At 43.7% G+C, this 25784-nt stretch overlaps 1 long non-coding RNA gene across 1 annotated transcript in view; it reads right to left on the bottom strand.

Annotated features, from left to right (window-relative positions):
- Positions 1–604: 604 nt before the first annotated feature.
- Positions 605–25784, bottom strand: part of LOC122172157 (uncharacterized) — an 89767-nt gene continuing 64587 nt past the window's right edge. Inside the window, exon 4 of the long non-coding RNA XR_010598609.1 lies at positions 605–1566. This is a non-coding gene — a long non-coding RNA (uncharacterized LOC122172157). The remainder of the gene's footprint in view (positions 1567–25784) is intronic.

The following is a 25784-nucleotide window of genomic DNA, read 5'->3' as shown; positions in this document are numbered from 1 at the left end:
ATTGTGCCTTGGCATTGTCTTTGATACTGTCTTGGTGTGTATTATAAAGATAACAAGAATTGTGGCTAATGGGAGTCTGAACAAGTCCCCAGATGCATTTTTCTTTTCAGCTCTTGTTTTACCAACAACTGATGGCATAGAGTGTTAACATGGAGCATCATTAGTATTACAGCTTGTATTAACTTTGCAGGAGGAAATATTTCTTCCAGCATTTCCACAGGACTTTCCACAGCAAAGTAACAGGTTTCTTGCTAAATAAGGGCTAGCTTCTTCCACTGTTAGTTACATTCAGTAGTGCTTTGCTCAGTGAGTACTCTCCCTCATTTTAATGGGACTACTTGAAGAGTACTGAACTGCTGAATGCTAGGGTGGAAGGAAGGAATCTTAAGTTTGTATGACCCAGGGAAACTGGTAACCAGAATTGTAAGGGCGGGAAATTGCTGGAGGAGTATTTGGAGTTTTTATGTTGCCTGGCTTACTGGCAGTGGGTTATATATTAATGGTACTGAATAACTTGTACAGAGTGTGAAGAGGTGCCATTTTCATTTCCCTAGCATTTCTATAAAGCTAAATTAATAATTAAGAAGTCATTTGAACCATCAAACTTAATTCAATGTGAAGGCAAACCAAAAGTTTACAGACTCAATGTGTGCAGATATATTACTAATTTTTGTTAACAGAGACGATCCAACCCCTCCTTCCCACCAACATTCACAAAAAAGGCTTCTCAAAACATATTTCCCTCTTTTCTGGTCAAAATTTGACTATATGGCACTTTTTTCCAAATTTTATAAATTGAAAAACATTGACCAGCTCTAAATTCAACAACAAGAAAGAGGGAAGAATCTATTAGCTCACGTATCAGGTCTATAATTTCTAAAGTCCCAGGAACCATATGTTTTAATGCCCACTGAGTCAGCTCAACCTTTTTTAAAGTAGATAAATAACCAAGTAATAAACAAATGAATACGATTGAAAGTGACTCTCTTGGATGACACTTCATCTAAATCACTGTGGTCCACAAATTCAATGTTCATAGAATCTGCAAACCTCATGGCACAAGTTTCTCCTTAGTGGACAGCAAGAAAACAAATTCATCTTATTCACTGCTTCTATGAACTGAACCAGTGCCCATTGGAATCAATGGAATGACGCCCGCTCACTTCAACTGTGTACCAAAAGAAAGATTCCTTTTCAGCGCTTTCAAAGTCAGACTTGAAAAATACACCTCTGCGAGTGCAGTCCCACTTGTTTCTCACCATAAGCTAAAGACAGTTTTCACCAGCATAACCCATTCATTACTATATGTAGCACGGTGTTTAAACATATAAATTTTCTTGATAGATTGTCACTTCAATTAGTTTACCAGTTGATTTTGTGTAATTACAATCGTTTGTCATTTGGTTGTTCTCACTAATTTGTAGTCTCAGTTATATAAATTAGATTGATTTATAGGAGAGAGAGTGTGTGTATTACCTTGTATACACAAATGGCAACTGGAGCTCTCCTTAGCCTGCTTGATCATTTCACTGCTTTGCATAGCCCCACTGGTTTTTATTTTTCATCCTGGGTGATAAAAAGAGAAAGCACTGATCAGAACAGAGTGCTGGTATTCCTGAGACCAGATGTTCTTCCGTTGTTGCCTGGGCATTTTGGATAGGCTGAATTTTAGAGCAGGCAAGTGAGGCAACCCTTATTTAAAAAGAGGGATTATTCTTGCTTTAAAAGTGGTTAGAAAAGGACAGTGGGGGTCAAGATTCTTGTGTTTTATTTTCAGCTCTGCCAATGACTCGGTGTGACACCTGGGGCAATTCACTTAACCTCTCTGTACCTCAATTAACTCAAGTGTAAAATAATTAATTCAGATTTATAATTATATAGCAGCTTTCATCAGGGGATCACAAACTGACTCCAGTTATTATTAATAATAGTTCCAAACACCAGAGTTCCCGGCAGTGTTACTAGTCTGCACAAGGCCATCACTTTAGAATGGACACACATCACTCTGTGTTGTAAATGCTATTGTATAGCATTTATAACATAGGTAACTACTTAAAAACATAAGCCGCAAATACCTCAAGGCCTGATTTTCCATTGCCATGTACCTTGTGTAATTATTATAGCTGTGTAAAATGGGTGTAAAACATTACCAGATCAGAATGGTAGTGTTCTGCATTCACTTAGCATTGTTGAAAATTTCTAGATAGGATCCAGCCAAGAATTAGGACCCCAGATATTAGCATTCCATCAATGTTCCATCTGCGTATCATTAGTGTAAAGTATGCACATTCTGAAAAGTCATGAAAACATTTCTAATCAGATTAGGTTTTGCAAAACTAGAGTTGGCTGGAAAAGAAGAATTTCTGTCCAACTGAAAACTGGGGTTTTGGAAGAAAAATTCATCCTGAGTCAGGACAAAAAGTTAAAACCTTTAAATGTCTCATGGAACAGAAATTCCAAAAACAGCTCTATGCAAACCCCCTTGGTTGGCAACCAAAATAGAATGCCTTGAGTGAGGGCTACATTGTGGCTTTGCTGCTAGCCTTTGGGGAAAAAAATAAAAATAAAAATAAGAGGCAGTGCACAGCAGCACCATCCCAGGAACAATACAGGGACAGAACTATGCTGCACAATTACTGACCCACACCACGGGCAAATTACTTCTCACCCTTATGCCTAATCAGCTTCACTGGCTGGTGTGTGGAGAAGGGCAGAGTCTAGGTTCTATACACTCCCTCTCCACTCGTTGCTCACCTGCTTAGAGAGGAGAAAGGTGTAGTGGGCCCCCTGTGCCCAGAGCCAAGATCTGGTAGCACCACAGGGGCATTACTAGGGTCTGAATGGGGTGTGGGATAGTTTCTTACCTGCTCTTGTGTCTCTGCACAGGCACATAATCGAGCCCCAAACTGGCAGTGTAGGGAAGTCATTAAATAATATCTCATAGGGATATTGTGATGATATATACATTGAAAGTGGAGTCGTGCAGGTAACAACTTCCATTTTGAGGGAAAATCTACAATTTCTACGTTTGTTTTTAAAGTTCATTGGAGGCTAGAGGTGGTGTCAACCAAAACATTTTGTTTTCATTTCAAATTTGTTTTGATTATAACATAATGTTGTATAAAATACATTTCAAATAAAAAAGCCACCTCAAAATGGATATGTTCCATTCCGAAAGCATGGAAGAGAGTCCATCCTCTCCCCCACGCCCGTAACAAAATTTAGTCAAAATAAACACGTTCCCACGGAAAGTTTCAATTTGGATGAAACCACATTTTTCGATGGAAAAGTGTTCCATCAGAAAGTTTTTGACCAGCTCTAATTAAAAGATTTTGAGATGCACAGATACTACAGTAATACGGTCATGGAACTACAACAGACTGATCCCTACAGCGAAATTATGGGAATTAAATGACACCTTAAATCGTCTCAGGCAGAAATTAACTAGTTAGATTCTTAAGAGATGCATGTCTTAAAAAACCCCCACAACTCATCAACTTTTTTAAAGTTTACCACATAGTATACCAAAAAAAAAAAAGTGCCCCCCCCTGAAAAAAAAAGACACAACTAAGAAGTGGCACAGGATTGCTGCCAAATCAAAGCCCCCTCTATACCTTGGCAGCATTAGGAAATCTGACAGCTCTTGTTTTTACTATAAATAAATAAAAGATGGGAGGCCTAATACTCCTCTTGTTTACAGCAGTGTAAATCAGGAGTAACTCCACAGTGAGTGCAGTGGAATTCTGCTGGAGTAAAGGAGAGGAAATCAGGCTTAGGGTTCCATAAAACCAGAACATCAGCTCAGGATGGTCTAACTGCGGTCTTATCAGACAATTGGAGAGAAGAAACAATGTCTAGAAAACTGTAATTTAATTGCAGAGTTCTGATCAAATCAGACTGAACCTGAAATGATTCTGAAGCGGGTTGTTAAAGATTGAATTATTACTTGGGCATGGAGTCATCAGAAAGAGACCAACACCACCCTCTATTCTATATATTATAATGTATATCTAAAATAATAAAATATCTGCCTACAACATCTCCCTAGTTAGCAGGTTGTTTACTCAATAGGTTGCTTGGATGAGTGCTCTGGGGCATAGGTGCCCGGTAAACAGGCTTTTACTACTAGCATCTGAAATAACATAGCAATTATCAGCTTATTAGTGATCAGTCTCATCCCTGGAACAGAAGAGTGCATGTGTTACTGCCACATGCTGTGTTACATTTCATCATATCCTTTTGACATGAGGATCATGAGGGTTCAAATCAAAGGATTTTTGTTACTCTTTGTTATGCTTTTCAACCATCATGACTGTGGGCAGGGATGCAGATAACCTCTTGGATTTAGTGCAGATGGTGCCTTTACCCCCACACTATATTCATAAAGATGGTGCAACTGCAGGATAGGTTTTCTCTTTATATCCCACACTTCTCTTTGTATACAGTATTGAAGCTGTGTATAAAAAATAAAACAAAAAACTCATATACCTCTGCCCTTTCAAGGTAAGTTCTACATTTTTTTTCCCTGCAAGACAGATGTCACTTCAAATTGCTAGGTCTGCATGTATCGACTGTAATGGAAATAGACCTGATCCTCAGGTAATTTAAATCACTGTAGTTCCATTAATTTCAGCTACACTGATTTACCTTAGCTGAGAATCTGGCCCTCTGAGCTTAAAATAAATGTAGGATTTTTCCATAGTCTCCACATACTTGGCAAACTTGTTTATAATTTAGTTCTCTCGCTAGTGTAGATTGGGAGTACAATTTTCAAAGGTGCTTGGGTGATTTATGATCCTAAATCCCATTGTAAGTCAATGGGCGTCAACATTTCACACAGCTGGGAAAAGCTCCTGGGACAAATCCATGTTTTGTTTTGTTTTGCTTTGCACACAGAACCCAAACTCCCCTTAACGCCAGGGTCTCAGACTCACCCATCATTTCTACTCCTTGGTACCTGCCTCTGGAAATTTCCATTACATGCGTCTGACGAAGTGGGCATTCACCCACGAAAGCTTATGCTCCAATACATCTGTTAGTCTTAAAGGTGCCACAGGACCCTCTGTTGCTTTTTACAGATCCAAACTAACACGGCTACCCTTCCAATACTTGCCATCATTTCTACTCCTTTTTATTTACATATTATGCTCGTAGACAGCAATACAAATTGCTTGCTAACTCGGGTTTCCCAGGAGGTAATGTTTGTTTTTCTCCTCTGTTCAAATGCTGCAACCAACTGTCCCTGAAAGGCCTGAAAAAAGGAAGCAAGAGACAGGAGCTGGAAGTTCCATACTCCAGCTATTATTCTTACAGAGCGGAAAGGTATGCGGCATTTGCATCAGTCTAGGCAAACAAAAAACTTATTCCAAAAAGTTCACACCAACCCAACTTAAAGTCCACAGACCAGGTTGTTTCAATCAGTCTCTCTAACCTGTCGAAACATGAACCAGGTGGACCTCTTCTTAGTGCTCCAGTTGGCTAGCAGAGTCCCTGCTTCCTCAATCTCAGGAAGTACTTCTCTCCAGCCCCCTGCGGTCTTCTGAGAAGGCTGCTTTTGTAGGAGCTGTAATCAGTTTCACCTGCAGCATGCCTGGCTTCCTAGTCTCCACCTTAATCTCTTCCTTACCCTTCGTATGCCTACCACCCATCATGGGAATGAAATCCATATACGTATGGCTAAGTGTCACCTCCAGCAGCTCATGTGGGAAATAATGAGCACAACCTGTTCCCAGTGGAGTTAAACAAAAAGAGTCCTCTTTTCCCCCACCCCCCCCAAAAAACCCTCCCAGTCCCAGCAACCTCCCAACAAAACATGCAGGCAGAGAATGCAGTGAAGAACCACAGGTTCTGAGCAAAATACACACGCAATGGGGATTCCTCCTCCTTCCCCCACCCTTCTGCTTTCAAAATCAACAACACTTTGGGAAACAGTCAGGATTCCTAATTCACCCATTGTCTAGGTTGTTCCTAAATATCAGATGCTGCTTTGAAGCAATCCTACCAATGAACAATCATTCTGTCTCAGCAACTGTTGGGTGTGATTAATAGCCTGTCTTGTATATTCACATTTCTCCCAGTTGAACAGATATATTTAGTTCCAAGAATCAGAGAAATTAGATGAAAGAGGCAGATTAAGTTATCTACTGCAGTGGTCCTCAATCCTTCCAGATGATTGTACCCCTTTCAGAAGTCTGATTTGTTTAACGTACCCCCAAGTTTCACCTCACTTAAAAACTACTTGCTTACAAGATCAGATATAAAAATACAAGTGTCACACCATATTATTACCGAAACATTGCTTACTTTCTCATTTTTACCATATAATAGTATATCAATTGGAATATAAATATTGTACTTACATTTCAGAATATAGAGCAGTATAAACAAGTTATTGTCTGTATGAAATTTTAGTTTATACCGCCTTTTAGTGCTTTTTATGTAGCCTGTTGTAAAACTAGGCAAAATATCTAGATGAGTTGATGTACCTCCTGGAAGACCTCTACATACCCTGGTTGAGAACCACTGATCTACTGGTGCTGCAAGACCATGTTAGCTGACGGGGGGTTGTGTGAACTGTTTTCTGATGGCAGTACTCTCTGCTCAACATTTTCTGAAGTGATTCACAATTTTGGGGTCCTACTTGAGACCCAATTTTCAGAAGTTATTGCTCATCACTTTTTGAATATCAGACCCGCATTAAGATGTCCGAAGTTCCCCAAATCATTAGTCATGTTTTTTTTAAATTTAGTCCCTTGTGTTTTGTTTCAATTTGCAGGTTTGGCTGAACTCTAAAATGTAAATGGACTTGGCACTGAAATACAGATGTCTCACCTTGTCATGAAAACTAAACCACAGCATTCAGCTGGAAGAACTGCATGGAGCTCAAAGTTTTCCAGATTAGTTTTGGAATGCTTACAACTAGTCTGAGTTCACAAACCCTTTTCTCCATGCAACTGAAACCAATGGTCTCCCCCCCTTCCTAAGGAATACCATGTTTTATATAAAAGGTTTTCTAACTAAAGAGAATCCTGGGATCTTGGTTTGGGAAATTGGAATAGGGATCCAGTTCTGAACTTGACAACTCAGGTCCATCTCTACAACCGAGTTCAACCCAGCGTTTTGCAAAAGCATTGTTAAAATGACCACAGAAGCAACCATGAGTTACTTAAAATCTGATTACTACAAAGTAGGAGAACAATAAGCTGCTGCTGTAAATTCTGCAGGTTGTCAATAAGAACACACACTTAGGTTTATGCTAAGGAGACCCTGGATAGCACTACTACTTCACACATATATTGATGGAATTGTGTTTAGTTGACTGTTCCATGCTACAGGAGCGAGAGTATGATTCAGGAGCCTTGCCAGTTCAGAAATATAACAAACACTTCACCTGCTTGCTTCACCACAGGTCTGCCAGAAGCCTAATAGAATCAGGTGCTTTCTGAATGGACACATAATCTCTAAATAAGCAGTTCCATATTAGTGCTTAGCCTTGATGCTGACCTTTGCTGTGTTCATTCCTCCATGGTAATGTAGGATTATGAAGAGTAACACCTCCAAATATATATCTACACACACACACAATATTTTTATACTGTGCATGTATATGTAGATATATACATTTTTTAAGCAGTAACTGTGTGCTTGGAGCACTAGCCTAGGACTTGGGATATTTAGGTTCAAATCCCGTGTGCCATCATAGACTTGCTGTGAGGCATTGGGCAGGTCACTTATTTTCTCTGTACCTCAGTTCCTCATCTGTAAAATGGGGATAATAGCACTGCTCTGCTTCACAGAGCTGGTGGGAAGATAAATACATTAAAGCTTGTGAAGCATGATGCTACTATGCTAATGGGGGCCATATAGGTGCTTAGATTGCTGCCTTAAAGTGTTTCAATCAATCTGATCTTCATACATAGAGATTAGCGTAGTAAGAAAGGATAGCCTTGTGGTTAAACCACTGCACTGAAACTCAGGAGAGCTGGGTTCAAATACCAACTCTCCCTTGGTAACCTTACACAAGTCATTTAATCTTTCCATCTGTAAAATGGGAATATCATTATCTCCTTCCAACTGCCAGGCCTATTTAGGGTATAGAGCTCTTTGGGGCAGGAACTGTCTCTCTCACTGTGTGTACGCTCCTTAGCATGATGGAGCCACGAAGTACATAATGACAAGAGGAGACTGGGTTGAAAAAAAGAGGGAGGATCATGAGCCTACTAAGAGGGAGGGAGGAAGGAGAAGAGATTGCAGACACCACAAGAAAGCCAACATAGTGCCTGAAACAAGGGAGAAGATAAGGGTAATATACTTGATGAAGTTACACAAAGATTGACTGTAGAAATCTGTCCAGACCATTTATTCCTCTGCAAATGACTGGATAGATTCATTACAGATTCTGCCTTTGTTGCTCTTGAAAAATGAAAATGCTAATTGGTTTACTTGAAGTTTAATTGAAAATGAATACAATTTCACTGGAGATTTGTTGACTAGGATTCAAGTTAAAATGACATTTGATTCAAGTTGTACTAAAATCTGCTCAAGGACAGAAATTTAAGGACAGCAATTTCTAAGACAGTAGCTTGTTTTTTGTTGTTTTTTTAAAGCTGACATGTTTATGTATTATTTCTAATAATGTTTTATATCTGTTCGCCATAAACTGGCAACAGGGGATGGATTACTTGATGATTACCTGTTCTGTTCATTCCCTCTGAAGTACCTGGCATTGGCCACTACTAGAAGACACAATAATAGGCTAGATGGACCGTTGCTCTGACCCCGTACGGCCGTTCTTACATTCTTATATTTTATCTGCTGCTTTTAAAGGGGATTGGATATAGGATATAGCAGGGTGACACACAGCAAAACTCTATTGCCTCCTCTTATTGCCTGTATGATTCAATCAAAAGTACTTAGCCATACGAACCAGGTCATTGTATACATATTTAACAGCATCCCTGAATGGTTCATGTGAAGGGATTGAGACCAGAACCTCTGGATCCCAAAGCATGAGCCTCTTCTGCTTTAGTTAAAGAAACAGGTTAATTAGCAGATTCAAACATCTATACCCAATCCTGCCACTAGAAGGAGACAAAGCTATACTGTGTTAGCACAGGTTGTTATTTTGATTATTATTTTTAGTTCTGGCAGCATGCTCAGCTGGGTATACATTATACAAAAAAAAAATACAGTATGCAAGCATACAGCTTAGCGGGTGTCATCCATCTTCCACATGGAGACCTTGGTAGATTCCATGGTACTTCAAGCCCTTTCTGAAGGGACTCTTGGTCAAAGTTTCATGTCAGTTCTTGGATCAAGTGTGTGACCTCTCTCACTGTGTCAGGGTGGTTACTTTATACAGTTAAGAGTTCTCTTGTTTGTCAGGCCTCTTTAACAAGACAAAACCAGTTTAAGCTAGTACCCCTACGAGGTGAAACTTCCACTGAGTTGTTACGTGCATTAGGGATTTGCATTAATTAATTTCCAATGATTTTAGTTCCTGCAGGAAACTCTATAGTTCTCCAGGGAGCTAGGAATACAGTCTCTAGCAAGCCCATAGAGATAGATATAACATTTATAAAGTTGATGCAATAGTTTTTGAATATTCCATGTGTCCACATAATCTGTCACAGGCGTAATTTAGATACTGATCCTACAAATGCTTACACAGATGCCTAGCTTTGCTCAGGTAATACAGCAAAATGACTTCCAATGGGACTATTCACATGGAAAAAGTTTAACAGTTGCATAAGTATTTGCAGGACTGTGGACTTGTGGTTTGGTTTTTATTTTTTGCATTTTGAATTATAAACTCACTTTTGGTGGTCCTAGCTCACTTCTGGTTACATAGGTAAATCCCTGATTGTCACAAAATAATAAGCGGATATTCCCTCTTGGAATTCTTTTCTAGAGCATGGATATGATCTCTTACATGCTTTAAACAACAAAATCCCAGGCCTGTTTCTACCTTGCATCCTCCTTGATTTCAAATGAGTCAGAGGAAAAAAGTTGCCCCTTCTTTTTTAAAGGAAGAGATAGAAATGAAACAAAACCTAACCTCAAACATGGCCCTTATCCTGCAATGACTTCTACATAATCAAAGACCTTTTCTAGATCCCCTCTGACTTCTGCACAAAGCTCAGTGCAAGGTTGGGCTCCAACTCATCCATCGTATCTTGAACTATGTTACCATTCTGTGTTTGGGGAAGATTTACTATCATGCTTGGAGAAAGTGGGTGTAGCAACCAGCATGGAACTTGGAGGGAGGAGGCGAGGTTACAGGCAGAACAACGTTGGAGGATGTTGTCTGTGTCTGTGTGCATATGGCTTGACTGCTAGCTGTAGCATCTCTGTAAAAAGTTCTCTAAATAAAGTGCCAGTTTAGTTTTAGAAACAGAGTCCTCTCATGTTATTACCCAGCAGGCGGTATATGAAATAGCAGAGACCCTATTTGACTCTTCCTGGTCCCTCCCAATTCACAGATTCTAAAGCCAGAAGGGACCATTGTGATCAGGGCCGGCTCCAGGCACCAGCCCACCAAGCTTGTGCTTGGGGCGGCACCTGGAGGGGGGCGGTGCGGTGCAGTGCTCCGGCTCCGGCCGCCGGGGAGAGCGGAGCCCCGGCTGGGCACTCCGCCCTCCTCCCAGGGCTCCGGCCGCCGGGGAGAGTGGAGCCCCGGCTGGGGCTCGCCGCCCTCCCCCCCGGTGCTCTGGCCGCCGGGGTGAGCGGAGCCCCGGCTGGGCACTCCACCCTCCTCCCAGGGCTCCGGCCGCCTTCCCCCCCAGCGCCCTCCCCCCGGCCGCCGGGGAGAGCGGCGCCCTGGCTGGGGCTCGCCGCCCTCCCCCTGGCACTCTGGCCGCTGGGGAGAGCGGAGCCCTGGCCGGGCACGCTGCCCTCCCCACGGGGCCCCAGCCGCCCTCCCCTGCCGCGCTGGTGGGGGTGGGGGGCGCAGCCGGAGGCTTTTTTGCCTGGGGCGGCAAAAAAGCCAGAGCCAGCCCTGATTGTGATCATCTAGTCTGACCTCCTCTATAGCACATGCCAGAGAACTTCCCCAAAATAATTCCAAGAACAGCTCTTTTAGAAAAACATTCTGTCTTGATTTAAAAATGGTCAGTGATGGAGAATCTACCATGACCATAGTAAATTGTTCCAATGGTTAATTATTCTCACCATTAAAAATTTACACCTTATTTCCAGTCTGAATTTGTCTAGCTTCTTCTTCCAGGCATTGGATGGTATTATACGTTTCTCTGCTAGACTCAAGAGCCCATTATTAAATATTTGTTCCCCATGGAGGTACTTGCAGACTGTCATCAAGTCACCCTCAACCTTCTCTTTGTTAAGCCGAATAGACTGAGCTCCTTCAGTCTGTCAAGGATCCAAGTATAGGGAGGCCAACATCATGGAGATGGATGATATCCCCTTCACAGCCCACGTGCAGAACCATGTTTGCTCTAGTGTATGTGGCAGGTGTGTTTGTGTGTCAAAAACTAGACCTTAGTCACTCTTCTCTCTATATTTGTTTTCTTATGCTGAAAGGTGTTGACAGCTGCCTTCAACAGATTCTTGGACTGAAAGACAATCACAGATCTCGTTAAAGCCAATGGCTGTGCCAAATGTTCTCTTTCCGTCTCGTCAAAAGTAGCAATCGAACCCCTAAAACCCCATAAACAATAGCACAATCTTCAAATACTGCTCAGAATAACACAATTGCCACCAGTGGCCAAGAGAGAACAGGTATAAACTCTCCTCTATTACCGTAGTAAGAATTCTCTGTTGAAGGGAAACAACATTTAACGCTTCTTGCTAAAAAGTGCGTTGCGACATTGGACCTGTGCCTCCTGAGTTCTTGATTTACAGCTCTGTACGCAGCTAAATATAAAAAAGTGCTGGATCAAAGCCAGTTTCTAGTGCTGTTTTCTATTTGTTTCACCTGAAAGCAAGTCTAGGTGGAAGGTTAATTCCTGAAGCTCCAAAGTGCTAGAAACCCTATTACACAAGCTGGAAAAGCAATACCTTTCATTCAAGCTATAATTACAGGAATTTCTTAGTTTGGGACAGCTATTCTGCTAATACCAAGATTTGTTTTTTGTTCCTGTCTAAAAATGCACATAGACTATCCACTCTAAGTCTGATGCAAAGCCCACTGAGTCTTTCCCTTGTCTCCACTGGGCTTTGAATGTCATCTTTGAGGACTGAAGGCCCAATATTGAACCAATATAGTCAACAGTAGTTTTTACACAGACATCAATGACAGGAGGATGGGACTATCTGGAATGCTGCTCAATGACACCAGCTCAAGATCTGGCTGTACAATGCTAATAGCCATCTGGAACTTACACAAAGGGTATGTCTACACTACGAAATTAGGTTGAATTTATAGAAGCCGGTTTTACAGAAATCGGTTGTATACAGCCGATTGTGTGTGTCCCCACATAAAATGCTCTAAGTACATGAAGTCGGCAGACCGCGTCCACAGTACCGAGGCTAGCGTCGACTTCCGGAGCATTGCACTGTGGATAGCTATCCCACAGTTCCCGCAGTCTCCGCCGCCCATTGGAATTCTGGGTTGAGATCCCAATGCCTGAAAGATGCAAAACAGTGTCGCGGGGGGTTCTGGGTACATGTCGTCAGGCACCTCCCCCTCCGTCAGAGCAACGGCAGACAATCGATTCGCGCCTTTTTACCTGGGTTACCTGTGCAGACAACATACCACGCCAAGCATGGAGCCCGCTCAGCTCAGCTCACCGTCACCATATGTCATCTGGGTGCCGGCAGACATGGTACTGCATTGCTACACAGCAGCAGCTAATTGCCTTTTGGCAGTAGATGGTGCAGTATGACTGGTAGCCTTCATCGGCGATCTGGGTACTGGCAGACATGGGGCTGGCAGATGTAGGGCTGCATTGCACACAACAGCAGCCCCTTGCCTTTTGGTAGAAGATGGTATATTACGACTGGTATCCGTTGTCATCGTACTGCAGTGGCTGTCAATCATGGGCACCTGGGCAGACATGCTCAGTCCTATCGAACTGTCTTGACGATGATGGCTATCAGTCATAGTATGCTATTTTCTGCCAAGCACCCAGAAGATGCCGAGGGCTATCAGTCATGCTGCACCGTCGTCTGCCAGCTTAAGATGTAAAAAATAGATTTGTTCTGTATTCATTTGCTTCCCCTTCCCTCCGTGAAATCAACGGCCTCCTAAACCCAGGGTTTTGAGTTTAATCTTTGGGGGGGGGGGGGGGGGGCATTCTTTTTGACAGTTGTTTGTGTTTCTCCCTGATGCACAGCCACCTTTGTTGATTTTAATTCCCTGTACCTGTATGCCATGTCGTCACTCGCCCCTCCCTCCCTCCCTCCGTCCGTCCGTCAGATACTAGTTTCGCGCCTTTTTTCAGACCAGAAGCCATAGCACTGGGATCATGGAGCCCGCTCAGATCACCGCGGCAATTATGAGCACTATGAACACCGCGCGCATTGTCCTGGAGTATATGCAGAGCCAGGATATGCCAAAGCAAAACCAGGACCAGCCAAGGAGGCGATTGCAGCACGGCAACGAGAGTGATGAGGAAATTGACATGGACGTAGACCTCTCACAAGGCACAGGCCCCAGCAATGTGCAAATCATGGTGTTATTGGGGCAGGTTCATGCCGTGGAACACCGATTCTGGGCCCAGGAAACAAACACAGACTTTTGGGACCGCATCGTGCTGCAGGTGTGGGACGATTCCCAGTGGCTGCGAAACTTTCACATGCGTAAGGGCACTTTCATGGAACTTTGTGACTTGCTTTCCCCTGCCCTGAAGCGCCAGAATACCAGGATGAGAGCAGCCCTCACAGTTGAGAAGCGAGTGGCGATAGCCTTGTGGAAGCTTGCAACGCCAGACAGCTACCGGTCAGTGGGGAATCAATTTGGAGTGGGCAAATCTACTGTGGGGGCTGCTGTGATCCAATTTGCCAGGGCAATGAAAGACCTGGTGATATCAAGGTTAGTGACTCTGGGAAATGTGCAGGCCATCGTGGATGGCTTTGCTGCAATGGAATTCCCAAACTGTGGTGGGACGATAGACGGAACCCATATCCCTATCTTGGCACCGGAGCACCAAGCCACCGAGTACATAAACCGCAAGGGGTACTTTTCAATGCTGCTGCAAGTCCTGGTGGATCACAAGGGACGTTTCACCAACATCAACGTGGGATGGCCGGGAAAGGTACATGATGCTCGCGTCTTCAGGCACTCTGGTCTGTTTCGAAAGCTGGAGAAAGGGACTTTCTTCCCGGACCAGAAAATAACCGTTGGGGATGTTGAAATGTCTATAGTTATCCTTGGGGACCCAGCCTACCCCTTAATGCCATAGCTCATGAAGCCGTACACAGGCAGCCTGGACAGTAGTCACGACCTGTTCAACTACAGGCTGAGCAAGTGCCGAATGATAGTGGAATGTGCATTTGGACATTTAAAAGCACGCTGGCGCAGCTTACTGACTCGCTCAGACCTCAGCAAAAAGAATATCCCCATTGTTATTGCTGCTTGCTGTGCGCTCCACAATATCTGTGAGAGTAAGGGGGAGACATTTATGGCAGGGTGGGAGGTTGAGGCACATCGCCTGGCCGCTGATTACGCGCAGCCAGACACCAGGGCGGTTAGAAGAGCACAGCAGGGCGTGGTGCGCATCAGAGAAGCTTTGAAAATGAGTTTTGTGACTGGCCAGGCTATGGTGTGAAACTTCTGTTTGTTTCCCCTTGATGAACCCTCCGCCCCACCCCCCCACCCAGTTCACTCTACTTCCCTGTAAACCAACCACCCCACCCTCCCCTTCCCCTTCGAGCACCGCTTGCAGAGGCAATAAAGTCATTGTTACTTCACATTCATGCATTCTTTATTAATTCATCACACAACTAGGGGGATAATTGCCAAGGTAGCCCGGGATGGGTGGGAGAGGAGGGAAGGAAAAGGACACACTGCATTTTAAAACTTTAACTCTTATTGAAGGCCAGCCTTCTGATGCTCAGGCAATCATCTGCAGTGGAGTGACTGGGTGGCCGGAGGCCCCCCCACCGTGTTCTTGGGCGTCTGGGTGAGGAGGCTATGGAACTTGGGGAGGAAGACTGTTGGTTACACAGGGGCTGTAGCGACAGTCTTTGCTCCTGCTGCCTTTCCTGCAGCTCAACCATATGCTGGAGCATATCAGTTTGATGCTCCAGCAGCCGGAGCATCGACTCTTGCCTTCTGTCTGCAAGCTGACACCACCTATCATCTTCAGCCCACCACTTGCTCTGTTCATCCCGTGATTTAGCCCACCACCTCTCCTCTCGTTCATACTGTGCTTTTCTGTAGTCTGACATTGACTGCCTCCACGCATTCTGCTGTGCTCTCTCAGCGTGGGAGGACATCTGGAGCTCCGAGAACATGTCATCCCGAGTCCGCCGTTTTCTCCTTCTAATCTTCACTAGCCTCTGAGAAGGAGAAACATTTGCAGCTGGTGGAGGAGAAGGGAGAGGTGGTTAAAAAAGACACATTTTAGAGAACAATGGGTACACTCTTTCACGTTAAATTTTTCTGTTCACATTACACAGCACATGTGCTTTCGTTACAAGGTCGCATTTTTCCTCTTATATTGAGGGCCTGCCGGTTTGGTGTGAGAGATCACTCACGCGGTGCCAGGCAACAGATTTCAGCTTGCAGGCAGCCATGGTAAGCCACAGTCTTTTGGCTTTTTTAACCTTCTTAACATGTGGGAATGGTTTCAAACAGTAGCGCCCCCATTTCCCATACCAAGCACCCGTTGGGTTGGCCATTTAAAATGGGTTTGCAATGTAAAAGGAGGGGCTGTGGTTCCTGGGTTAACATGCAGCACAAACCCAACTAACCCCCTCCCCCCCCCCACACCCAATTCTCTGGGATGATCACTTCACCCCTCCCCCCCACCGCGTGGCTAACAGCGGAGAACATTTCTGTTCAGCTGAGCAGGAACGGGCACCTCTGAATGTCCCCTTAATAAAATCGCCCCATTTCAACCAGGTGACCGTGAATGATATCACTCTCCTGAGGATAACAAAGAGCGATAAGGAATGGATGTTGTCTGCATGCCAGCAAACACCGGGACCATATGCTGCCATGCTTTGTTATGCAATGATTCCAGACTATGTGCTACTGGCCTGGCGTGGTAAAGTGTCCTACCATGGCGGACAGGATAAGGCAGCCCTCCCCAGAAACCTTTTCCAAAGGCTTTGGGAGTACATGAAGGAGAGCTTTTTGGAGATGTCCCTGGAGGATTTCTGCTCCATCCCCATACACGTTAACAGACTTTTCCAGTAGCTGTACTGGCCGCGATTGCCAGGGAAATTAATCATTAATCATTAAACACGCTTGCTTTTAAACTATGTGTAATATTACAAAGGTACACTCACCAGAGGTCCCGTGTGCCTTCAGGGTCTGGGAGCACGCCTTGGGTGAGTTTGGGGGTTACTGGCTCCAGGTCCAGGGTGATAAACATATCCTGGCTGTTGGGGAAACCGGTTTCTCCGCTTCCTTGCTGCTGTGAGCTATCTACATTACCTCCATCCTCATCTTCCTCGTACCCTGAACCCTCTTCCCTGTGTGTTTCTCCAGTGAAGGAGTCATAGCACACGGTTGGGGTAGTGGTGGCTGCACCCCCTAGCATGGCATGCAGCTGCACGTAGAAGCGGCATGTTTGCGGCTCTGCCTCGGACCTTCCATTTGCCTCTCTGGCTTTGTGGTAGGCTTGCCTTAGCTCCTTAATTTTCATGCGGCACTGCTGTGCATCCCTGTTATGGCCTTTGAGACCTTTTCTAATATTTTGCCATTTCATTTACTGCTACGGAGTTCAGCTAGCACTGATTCATCTCCCCATATGGCGAGCAGATCCTGTACCTCTTGTTCGGTCCATGCTGGAGCTCTTTTGCGATCCTGGGACTCCATCACGGTTACCTGTGCTGATGAGCTCTGTGTGGTCACCTGTGCTCTCTACACTGGGCAAACAGGAAATGAAATTCAAACCTTCGCGGGGCTTTTTCTGTCTACCTGATCAGTGCATCTGAGTTGAGAGTGCTGTCCAGAGCGGTCACAATGAAGCACTGTGGGATAGCTCCCGGAGGCCAATAACGTCGAATTCCGTCCACACTACCCCAATTCCGACCCGCTAAGGCTGATTTTATCACTAATCCCCTCGTCAGAGGTGGAGTAAAGAAACCAGTTTAAAGGGCCCCTTAAGTCGAAAGAAAGGGCTTCGTCGTGTGAACGTGTCCAGGCTTAATTCAATTTAACACTGCTAAAGTCAACCTAAACTCGTAGTGTAGACCAGGCCAAAGTCTTATCTAACCACCCCAGTGACATTAGCTAGTACGATGAACACACAGTGCATTAAAAAACCTCACAAGTACATTAGGCAATTTTTATCAACAATCATCTTGCAAACAGCGCTCCCCCTTATTTCTGAAATAAACATTTAACTGACCGTATTTTCTGCCTGTGCAGAATGAGGGAGATATCTGTAATATGTATGTGACTATCATATGTACATGGGTTTACCTGTGTGCTATTACCCTGTCTGACTAAATGGAACTCCCAGGATGCTGCTAGGAGGTAAAACAAACAGGAAACAAAACAATGGTAGAGATAATCCACCTAGGGTGAACAACTTCAAGGGAATTCAGATAACAATGGCTAGGCCAACAAATAGGAAGATGCTATTTTCCAGATGCCAGGCAGAATCACACAGCTGGTTTGCCAAGGCTGAAAGCCTATCAAAAGAGCATAAACAGTTAGAAAGAGCCTCCTGGAAACAAGAAAGGAAGAATGAGTTCTGAGCAGCTGCTCAGGGTTATCTGCTTCTCTTAGCCCAGAGATGGAGGTAACTGGACTGAATGGAATTTACCAAAGCTTGCAAGGACAGGTTAAGGTTTAGGTATGGGGAAATATGCCTAAAGGCCTGCATTGTTTTAACCCCCATCTCTGATTTAGACTCAGACTTCAAGGCCAGAAGGGACCATCAGGATCATCTGGTCTGGGTGAATAAATAATGTTTTGTTTTGAAGAAACTATTTCAGAATCACTTTAACCAGCCACTACTCACTGGACCCCAGAGGAAAAGAGATTGCTGGTGCAAACACAGTTGGGCCTGTTGTATTAACATGACTGAGAAACAGGGGAGCTTCCATCCAGAGATCCAGTTCCAACGTGGTTGAATCATCGGGGTCCACCCTTGAGAGAGTTGAAGCAAGCCAGATCTGTCACCTAAGAGGTGCACCCCAGAGGGACAAAAAAAGGGATCTAAGGCACAACTTGCCCTGTCACATTTTCCAATTTGGTAATTTGTTTTTCTTCTTAAATCAGTTTTTTTAAACCATGTGAATTTAGTGACGGAGAAAGGGGATTGGTTGACAATCCTCAACCCTGAAATCCTCCAATGAGCACAGAAAATAGAGCATAGACATTTCAGGGCTCACTCCCCCACACAGTGAGCTGGGGGCACTACTTGTACTGAAGAAGAAAGTCTTGGTATGGAACATAGGAATGACCACCTTGGATCAGACCAATGGCCCATTTTCTCTAGTGTTCCATCTCCAACAGTGGCCAGCACCATATGTTTCAGAGAATGAGCCAAAAACTCCACAATAGGCAGAACTGTCCTCGTGAAGTCCTTGTCCTAATCCCCATGGCCATCAGTGTAAGCCCTAATGTATGAATGTGTGTCTTCTGGAGAGCAAGGGTGTTAAAGTAATAGCCTGGGACTTGGGAAATGCATATTCAATTCCTAGTTCCACCACAGAGTTCCTCTGTGACCTTGGGCAAGTCACTTAGCTTCTCTGTGCCTGAGTTCCCCATATGAAAGATGAAGCAACTAGCACTCCCATCTCTCACCAAAGTGTCTTGAGGATAAATACATTGAAGATTGTCAGGTGCTCAGCTACTACAGTAATGGGGCACCATATAAGTTCTTCAAATAGACAGGTGGGACTCAGTAGTTGTATCCACAACATCCCTTAACCTGTCTGCTGCAATTAGGTGACAATTAGTAACCAGGGCTGGTCAAAAAAATGATAAAACTTTAAAAATTATTTTTTACATCGTTTTGTCCAAAATTTTAATACTTGAAAAAAACGTTGACCAGTTATAGTGAGACAAGCCCTTTGGAAATTGCAGGTAATGGGACCAAGTGGGGCCACAAGGGACTTATGGAAATGAATTGGATTCACTGAATAGTTATTTGGCTGATTGGAAATCAGCCCGGGTCAACATTACTATGACAACCCATTAGGATGACATTTGATATTTGCATGCACCACATTACAATTTCAGTGCAATAACGTAAGAATGGGTCATGTAAGTCCAGTCTCAATTAACACACATGGGTACTTACTCTTTCCTTCTGGCTGATTTGATTGCTTCTTTTCCACTCATGAGGGTAATTCAGCACTAATTGAAAATTTCTATTGATCTGAACCACAGAGCTATCCAGTCTGAACATTTTCAGTATTAGCCAACTAGGAAAATAAAAGGACATCCTAAATTACTCACTTAATTTTTTGCTATCAAATTCCTACATCAGTTTTTCTGGGAGATCAGAAGTTGGTAGAATTCGAGCTGTATGCGTTGAAATGTAATCTTTCTTTTCTGTTTATTTCAACCATGCTGTATTTGGCACACGTGGTAATTATATCAAGCCCAGATTTTCAAAGGACCTCACTGTTCCAATACCTCCCATTTCGGGACCTGATGAAATGTCCCTATTTTCCAGAGGTCTGAGCACTTAGCAGAACCCACTATTCTTAAACATGCCAAGTATGTTTTTTCACTTGAATTTGGAAAATCTGGCCAATTATTTTATTTACTTTCCTGTCTAAGGTAGGAGCTCATGGAATTTGTAAGGGATCTATGGTACGTCTATATTGTAAGGTCTCAATGCTGCAAAGACTCATGTACATGCTCAACATGTTTAGATCCACTGAGTTAACAAAAATCAGTATTAGCAGAAGTCTTTGCAGAATCAGGGATGAAGTCACTGATTTGATTGTAGCGCAGGTGGTTCGTGTCTGAAGGGTATTACTAGCCATTGGCTGTTTAGTGGCTTATGTGAAATGAGTTGCTTGTCTCGGACTAGTGGCACATATCATAAGAAAGTGCGACCACACTTAAGTCTCCTTGTTTTAAGTCTCAGAAGGAAAGGACTGTGTCATGAAGACTTAACTATCTTCTCTCCATGACAGGGAATCCATCCACAAAAGAGTTGAGCCAGGAAGATGAAGTTTGCACCAATTGATGCTGCCCAGGCTGAATTTTTGGATTATTAAAAAAAAAAAAAAAAAAAAGGAGGAGGAGGAATTCATGCTACAGGGCTGTCATGCTGCATTTCCCCCCCATCAATAAATTCATACAAGGGGGGAAAAAAACTAGGAAGGAGGGGGAAAATTCCTGCATATCCTGTAAGGGATGTATAAACTGGAGAGACAAATCTTGACCTTCTTAATGTGTAGTAGAGGAGTTGCACTTGGTACCCAAAAAGAAAAGATTTCATCTCTCTGTTTGATCTTGTTGACTCTTTACTAGAGCTGAGGAAATTGATTTTTTTCAGTTTTATGGCCAAAAATCCATCCAATTTATGTTCTCACTTTTTTACACAACAAAAAAAAAATGTTTTATGGCAAAATTATTTTAAAAATATTTTTCCATTTCATTTTCAGGTGTTTTTAACCCTGTTTTGAAAGGAAACATTTTGACCTTTGAAATGTAGCTAGATTTTTTTTTAAGTGCTGGGAAAAGTGACTTTTTCAAGAATGATTCTCTCCAGCTCCCCCCTCCACCACCAACCAGAACTATTCACCATATCAACCAACCCCAAAACTGCATTTTTCAGCCCAAAAAATTTCACTCAGCTCTAATGCCTTACTAGAACAATGGGAATAATTAAAAAACAAACAATCTGGAAAAATAATGGCATATATTAGAATCCTAGAAGATTAGGGTTGGAAGAGACCTCAGGAGGTCATCTAGTCTAAACCCCTGCTCAAAGCAGGACTAACCCCAACTAAATCATCCCAGCCAGGGCTTTGTCAAGCCAGGCTTTAAAAACCTCTAAGGATGGAGATTCTACCACCTCCCTAGGTAACCCATTCCAGTGCTTCACCACTCTCCTAATGAAATAGTGTTTCCTAATATCCACCAGCACCAGCACCTCCCCCGACTGCAACTTGAGACCATTGCTCCTTGTTCTGTCATCTGCCACCACTGAGAACAGCTGAGCTCCATCCTCTTTGGAACCCCCCTTCAGGTAGTTGAAGGCTGCTATCAAATCCCCCCCCTCTCTTCTCTTCTGCAGACTAAATAAGCCCAGTTCACTCAGCCTCTCCTCATAAATCATGTGCCCCAGCCCCCTAATCATTTCCGTTGCCCTCCGCTGGACTCTCTCCAATTTGTCCACATCCTTTCTGTAGTGGGGGGACCAAAACTGGACACAATACTCCAGATGTGGCCTCACCAGTGCTGAACAGAGGGGAGTAATCACTTCCCTCAATCTGCTGGCAATGCTCCTACTAATGCAGCCCAATATGCCGTTAGCCTTCTTGGCAACAAGGGCACACTGTTGACTCTCATCCAGCTTCTTGTCCACTGTAATCCCGAGGTCCTTTTCTGCAGAACTGCTTCTTAGCCAGTCAGTCCCCAGCCTGTAGCAATGCATGGGATTCTTCTGTCCTAAGTGCAGGACTCTGCATTTGTCCTTGTTGAACCTCATCAGATTTCTTCTGGCCCAATCCTCTAATTTGTCTAGGTCACTCTGAACCCTATCTATACCCTCAAACACATCTACCTTTCCCCATTAGCAGATGGTTATAATCACAAATATTAGCCGATGGTTATAATGACAAAAGGTGAATTTCACTCCTATGCCAAAGACAAGCAGAGGGTCTTTTCATCTCAAGTCCCACTGAAGACCTGATAGACCAGAGCTGATGATGGAGCCTAGCTGAGAACGAACAGACAAGGCTAATATAAGGCCAGGAAAGGGCTGCAGTGAGGGAACATGTAGTCTTATCTGGACATTAGAGAAGGAAGGAAACCTTGGGGAGAGGGTGTAGGAAAAGGTTCAGGGAAAGAGCAGCAGGGTTTACAATGGTGCAGACCTTGGATGCTGATTATAGAGTCCCTGAGCTGGAACCTGGTGTAGACAGTGTGTCTGGGTTCCCCTACCAGCCACTGGAGAAGTGATACCATCTGGGCAGTGAATGGGAAGACTTTCTGTACAAACGGTCTCAGGAAGACTTTTGACACCCAAGAAAGGGGTAAACACACAGTGACCTGGCTGGAGGGTCATGCCGTGAAGGGAGAGTATCTGGAGTTCCACAGAATGAGAGAAAGTGGTTGGGGTGTTTGACCTGGAAGGAGCTAATCCCCAGAGCAATCAGGAAGAGGTGACCTAGTGGTGAGTGGGAACTCAGGACAGCCCATCTCGAGGAATTACCCTCAATTATATTAAGAAGATTCTACATCAGGATATATCTATTGCAACTTAACCACCAGCACCACCCCCTGAAATGAATCAAGCTTTCTCAAAGTGAATTACAGATCAGAGCGAGTTTTGATAATGCCTCCTGAAGCAATTCACAAGAGTTCTCAGATTAAAATGTGTGCACATAAAACATGAAGGAACATGATAACTATTTATCTACTCATACGAAGGAAGTTCGGTATCTGAAAAAGGGCAAGGCTCACCCAGTGCCTGGTTGCATGCTTTTTTACTGTGGCTTTGCAACCTAAATGAATACTTGGATTGTGATGAATAGCAGCAGTATAAATACCAACTTGCAGTTGGAATCCAGCTTCCCCACTGACACCAGGTATACGATCCAAGACGGTGCAGATGGAATGTCAGCTAGGACATGGCTTAATGGCCACTGCATGACCTTTAAAAAGGAAAGGAAATACATTTTTCACACCTACCGTCACTTACAGGGACAGAGTCCAAAAAGTAGGTCATTTACAAAGCAATTAAAAAAAAAATAAGGCCAAGATTTTCAGAAGTCACTAGTGATTTTGGAAGCTGAATCTCTGACACCCTGAAAAGGTCTGCCGGTCTGAAAGGGATTGCTATCCTCTGAAAACAAAATCAGACCCCTTTAAAAACGTTTCAGGTTGGGAACCCAAGAAGTGATCCCCCAAATCATTGGTCACCTTTGAAAACCTTGCTCCGAGTCCATAATTTTGAGGGGGCAGGCATTTGTGACCTACATTCCTGATGACAATCACAGCTGCCTGACATAGATAGTGGCATATCTGGCACATTGCGCGACCTTCATCAAATCCGTTAGTCTCTTTGTGTCCCTCCGTAAAGCTGATATGTTTACCTGGTTCATACACAGTAGTAAGGATTTAGTTTCAAATTTATGTTGGAGAGAATTCAGCCAGCATAAAAGTAGATAGAATTTATAACAGTATATGTTCCCTGCATGAAACTGGCCTACTTCTTTGATGCTTCATGAAAATGGGACAGTCTGTATTGTAAAATGGCATGGAATTTATACAATGAAACTTTTACACAGGGTAAAAGTTTAGGCACGCAGCATTTTTGTAGTTGTGTTGGTCCCAGGACATTAGAAAAACAAGGTGGGGGCGGCAATCTCTTTTATTGAACCAACTTCTGAGTAAGCTCGGAAGCTTGCCTCTCTCACCAACAGAAAAAAAGATATTACACTATTCTGGGAAGGAGGTCACCCTGTGCAAAGTAACCCAGCACAACCCCTTTCCAGGTGTTAACTCTCACTTAAGCCCTCAAGACACTGCTTAAATGGGCTTTAAGCTGTTTATAGTCCTTGCTCCTTTAGCCCACAGCACAGGGTGATTTTCACTCTGTGTGAATAGCAGGCAAATAAAGACTGACACGGTCATATCAGTTGGCTGGTTAAATTACGAGCCAAAAAAACAAAGCGATAGACTGAAATCTGGCCATGTAGCAGATGTTATATAACAAATGAACATGAGGCTTAAATAATGACATGAGCTGGAATCGAAAGGATTAGTTTATTTGCAACAAAAGCAAGAGGAATGAGGCAACATGAAGCAGAACAAACTAACTTTGGGACAAGTAAATCAGATCTGAAGCTTGAAGATATAATGTTGCACAAGAGACTGGGAATATCAGTGGAATTTTTTTATTCTAAAATTTCCAGATTGATCAACGTGATTTTTGAGTCACTGAACAATGAACGATACAGGGCCTGCTCTTGTGTAGTGCTTAATATCAAGTCCCATTGCCTTCAATGTCTCACAGACTGAGTCCAATTTAAGAGGTAAAGGAAAGGCATGGCCAGTGAAATAAGTATGGGAATAACTTACAAAGTAATGGAATTGTTTGGAAAATTTAAGCTGATTAACCAACAAAATGTTTTTGGAAGGAAACTATTGGTTGTTCAACAACCCTAAATGAAGAGGCAAAGGCAGGTATCCTAGTTATAGGATTGTTTGAGGGGTTATGTTAATGAACCCCATGCTTAGTGCTAATTGTTTTGGGGAGGATGGGGAGGGATTCACCCCATGCTCCAGGTTTTAGTTTCTTAATGAGCACACACGATGTTAAACCTTCTACTGTGTAACTAAATGCTACAAGGGAAATTTCACATCACCTTTGTCTTTTATGCTTTTCAAGCTATGATGGCAGTATTTACATGGTTATGATGATGCAGTTAAATGGGTGGCAGCCAAAATGTTTTCAGCTCACTCACTCCACTGTGATTTTGTTAAGTCAGTTTCCGCCAGTCAAACACAAGCAGATAAACACAAAGAAAAAGGCAGAAAGGAAAGATGCTCTGTTACAACTAGATGTCGGTGGGTGTTTTAGCTATTACATCAGGTGAATCTAGTGTCATCACTCAAGCAGGCAGAAATCCCCTTCTAACTAAGGTACTTATATGGCCCAGGAAACAGGCAGTGTTCTTTGGGGTACCCCACTGTGACCCTGAAGGCACCCTGTTTCAGTTTCCCTCTGAGCTCCCCCAAAATAATCCAGTCACAGCCAAGGTCAGTGGAACAATATTCCATTTCTCTTGGGGTCTAATTTATTTTCACCTCCCATAAAGGCCCATTTTTGCTCACCCCTCAGGTTTACGGTCTCAGTCCTTCCTAGGACTGTGGCTTTAATTCTTTGCCTCCCCGGCCCATAAATCAACCCTCGAGTGTAGTGGTTGCACTGCCCTCCTTCCTGGGCCTGTGTGGTGGCTGACTTCTTTCCCTCAGTCAATCCCCTCTTCCCTTCAGGCCGCTCCCTTGAATCCTTAGGCCTGGCCTGAGTTTGTCAAATGGCAAATCATTCTCCCACGTGGGGCGGCAAAGGTCAACTTGTGACAGGTGAACTGGGGCGTATCTTCCTTTAACAGGCCAGCCACCCTGTGACAGGCCCCCCATCACCATTGAAGCCGAGCAACTCACAATCATTATGCACTTAGCATAATACCCCTCTGCAGTAGGTAAGTGCTACTATTCCCATTTTGCAGATGGGAAACTGAGGCTATGTGGCTTGACCAAGGTTACACAAGAAGCCTATGGCAGAGCAGGGACTCAAACACAGGTCCTAGGTTAGCACCCTAACCACTGGACTATCCTTCCTCTCTCCCATGTTGGGACTTATACATCAGCCTCAGTGCTGGGGTGAGTTCAGGGAGGAGCTTTGCAAGAGCAAGCTTTCACATGCAGTCCAAAGTCAATGGTAGAATATAAAGCTACCAGGCAGATGATGTACCTTAGATTGGGGCTGGACCCTAAACTCAGCTTC

Source organism: Chrysemys picta, chromosome 2 (assembly GCF_011386835.1).
Source record: "Chrysemys picta bellii isolate R12L10 chromosome 2, ASM1138683v2, whole genome shotgun sequence".
In the NCBI taxonomy this organism is placed as follows: Eukaryota; Metazoa; Chordata; order Testudines; family Emydidae; genus Chrysemys; species Chrysemys picta.
The sequence above is the reverse complement of the archived record's forward strand: the minus strand, read 5'-3'. Positions and strand labels throughout refer to the sequence as shown.